We start from the raw sequence: 4,189 nt of genomic DNA, 5'->3' as shown, positions 1-4,189 counted from the left end.
ACATTATTTTGAGGGCAAAAAATTACATCGTCATTATTTTTTACTTCCAACATCTATACAGTTTTTATATTTACTATATAAGAACATAATAAATGCTTTTTGCATAAAATTAAATCATAAAGAAGAGAAGGAGAGAGAATCATTAAATTACTTTCATAATGCACATAAAACTTAACATTTTGATAGACTTAAAAACAAACTGATTATAACTCTATTAAAAGACATGTGAATAATAGGTGGAAAGAGAGCAAGGAAGAATAAAATGGGAGGAGATCTGCTAAAGACTCATGATGGTTTGTCATATAGGTAAACACGTGTCATAGGTTTGTCGTACACATTATTTCATCACCCAGTACTCAATAGTTACTTTTTTGGCTCCTCTCCCTCCTCCTGCCCTCTAAACTCAAGTAGGCTGCAGTGTATTTTGTTCCCATTATGTGTGCATGTGTTCTTACCATTTAGCTCCCACTTATAACTGATAACATGCAGTGTTTAGTTTTCTGTTATTAGTTTGTTAAAGATAACAATATCCAGCTCCATCCATGTTCCTGTAAAGGACATGATCTCATTCTTTATCATGGAAACATAGTATTCCATGGTGCATATGTACCACATTTTCTTTATCAATATACCCCTGATAGGCCTTCAGGTTGATTCCATTTCTTTGCTATTGTGAATATGCTTCAATGGACACATGTGTGCATGTGTCTTTGTAACAGAATGGTTTATATTCCTTTAGGTATATACCCAGTAATAGGATTGCTAGGTTAAATGGTATTTCTGTTTTCAGAAGTCTTTTAAGGAGTTGCCACACTGCTTTACACAATGTCTGAACAAATTTATACTCCCACCAATGGTGTATAAGCATTCTTGTTTCTCCACAACTTTGCCAGAATCTGTTATTTTTTGACTTTTTAATCATAGATAGTTTAAGTGATGTGAGATGGTATGTCATTGTGGTTTTGATTTGCATTTCTCTAATGATCAGTGACATTGAGCTTTTTTTGTATGCTTGGCGGCCACATATGTGTCTTCTTTTGAATAGTGCCTGTTCATGTCCTTTACCCGCTTTTTTGGCATTGTTCTGTTCTTGTAGATTCATTTAAGTTCCTTATAGATTCTGAATATTAGACCTTTGTTTGATGTATAGTTTTCAAAAATTTTCTCCTATTCTGTAGGTTGTTTGTTTACTCTGTTGATAGTTTATTTTACTGTGCACAATATTTTTAGTTTAATTAGATCCCATTTGTCAATTTTTGCTTTTGCTGCAGTGGCTTTTGACATCTTTGTCATCAAATCTTTGCTCCTGCCTATGTCCTGAATGGTATTGCCTAGATTGTCTTCCAGCATATTTATATATTGGGTTTGCATTTAAGTCTTTAATCCACCTTTAATTTATTTTTGTATATGATGTAGAAAGGGGTCCAGTTGCAATCTTCTACATATGGTTAGCCAGTTATCCCAATGACATTTGTTTAATAGGGTATCTTTTCCCCATTGCTTGTTTTTAACAGCTTTGCCAAAGATCAGATGGTTGTAGGCATGTGGTCTTATTTCTGGGCTCTCTATTTTGTTCCATTTGTCCTTGGGTCTTTTTTGTACCAGCTCCACACTGTTTGGTTACTGTATCCCTGTGGTATGGTTTCAAGTTGGGCAATGTGATAGCTCCAACTTTTTTTTTTTTTTAATTAGGATTTCTTAGGCTATTTGGGCTTTTTTTGTTTGTTCCACATGAATTTTAAAATGGTTTTATCTGATTCTGTGAAGAATGTCATTGGTAGCTTCATAGGAATAACACTGAAGCTGTAAATTGCTCTAGTCAGTATGGCCATTTTGTTTTTTATCCATGAGCATGGAATGTATTTCCATCTTTTTATCGCAGCTCTTATTTCTTTGGGCGCTGTTTTGTAATTCTCATTGTAGAGGTCTTCCACCTCCTTGGTTAGCTGGATTCCTAAGTATTTTATTTTTTTTGTGGCAATTGTGAATGCAATTGACTTCCTGATTTGGCTCTTGGCTTGGTCATTGTTGATGTATAGAAAGGTTAGTGATTTTTATACATTGATTTTGTATCCTGAAACTTTGCTGAAATTGTTTATCGACTAAAGGAGCTTTTAAGACTTGACTATGGTGTTTTCTAGATATAGAAAACAGGAATACTTTGATTTTCTCTCTTCCTATTTGGATGCCCTTTATTTCTTTCTCTTACCTGATTGCTCTGGCCAGGACTGCTAGTACTATATTGAATAGGAGTGGTGAGAGAGGGCATCCTTGCCTCGTGCCAGTTTTCAAGAAGAATGCTTCCAGATTTTGCCCATTCATCCGCAGTATGATGTTGACTGCAGATTTGTCATACATGACTCATATCATTTTGAGGCAGTGTCTTTAAATAGCTAGTTTGTTGAGAGGTTTTAACATGAAGTGATATTGAATTTTATCAAAAAATTTTTTGCACCTATTGAAATAATCATGCGGTTTCTGTCTTTAGTGCTGTATATATGATGAATCACATTTATCGATTTGCATGTGTTAAACCAACTTTGTATCTCAGGGATAAAGACTACTTGATAGAGCTGGATTAGCTTTGTGATGTGTTGCTGGATTTATTTTGCTAGTATTCTGTTGAAAATTTTTGCATCAATGTTCAAGGATATTTGCCTGAAGTTTTCTTTTTTTGTTGTTGTATGTCTAACAAGTTTTGGTTTCAGGATGATGCTGGCCTCATAAAATGAGCTGGGGTTGAATCCCTCCTCAATTTTTTGGAATAGCTTCAGTAGGAGTGGTACCAGCTCTTCTTTGTGCATCTGTTCCAGGGCTTTTCTTATTTGAGGCGCTATTTATTACCGCATCATTTTCAAGCTCATCACTAATCTCTTCAGGAAATCAGTTTTTTTCCTGGTTCAGTCCTGGGAGGGCATAAAACAATTCTTGGCAAATGCAGAAAAACAAAATTATATCTATCACTTTCAGACCACAAAGGATTAGAAATAGATTTCAAGACTAAGAAAATAGCGGAAAATCATGGAATTACATGCAAATTAAACAACCTGTTCCTGAATGACTTTTTGGCAAATAATGAAATTAAAGCAAAAATAAAGTAGTTCTCTGAGAACAGAGATACAATATACCAGAATCTCTCAGACACAGCTAAGACAGTGCGAAGAGAGAAGTTTATACACTAAATGTCTACATCAAACAGTTTAAAAGATCTCAAATTAACAACCTAACATCACAACTAAAAGAACCAGAGAACCAAGAGCAAACCAAAGAAGACAAGAAATAACTAAGATCAGAGCTAACCGAAGGATATTAAGACAAACTATCATTCAAAATTTTAATGAATCCAGGAACTGGTTTTGTGAAAAAATTAATAAGGTAGACCACTAGCTAGACAAATGAAGAAGACAAAAGAGAAGATCCAAATAAGCAGTTAGAAACAACAAAAGGGATATTATCACTCGCCCCACAGAAATACAAATAATCATCAAAAACTTTTTAATTTTCTTCTTTTCCAACTTTTAATTTTTTGTTTTCCATTGAATCATATGAGTTTCTCATATATTTTGGATGTCAGATATATGGTTTACAAATAGGCCATTTCATGGGCCACCTTTCACTTTGATTGATTCTTTTTTGTGTGGAAACTTTTTTGTGTGGAAACTTTTTTGTGTGGATAGAAGTTTGATGTAGCCTCACTTCTTTATTTTTCCTTTCGTTGTCTTTGCATCTCATATCAAATTCAAAAAAAATGATTACAACATGAATATTAGAGTTTTCCTCTTATGATTTCTTTAAAAATTTTTATGGTTTTTAGGTCTTAGTTTAAATCTTTAACCCATCTTGAATTTACTTTTGTTTATGGTGTAATACAAGGGTCTGATTTTATTTCATTTTGAGGGTTCCACCCTCTCATATCATAAAATTCTTCTATACACCCTTCTATCATCACTGACTATATGCCTTGATTTCAGAATCTTGCCAACTAGATTCAGAATTTGAGTAGGAGAGGGGACAAGGACCACTTGAGACTCATATTTTATTTCTAGAATCTAGCATCTACCTACCTGGCTATTGAATAAGTAAATGAAGTTAAGGTTGTTGATGGTAACACAATGCTAATAACTGCAGAGCCAGAAGCACCATAAGGGGCAAGATAAGAGAGCCAACAGACCTCTAATCACTTCCTGAA

This window comes from Cebus imitator, unplaced genomic scaffold (assembly GCF_001604975.1).
Source record: "Cebus imitator isolate Cc_AM_T3 unplaced genomic scaffold, Cebus_imitator-1.0 Scaffold370, whole genome shotgun sequence".
In the NCBI taxonomy this organism is placed as follows: domain Eukaryota; kingdom Metazoa; phylum Chordata; class Mammalia; order Primates; family Cebidae; genus Cebus; species Cebus imitator.
Note: the sequence above shows the minus strand (reverse complement) of the source record.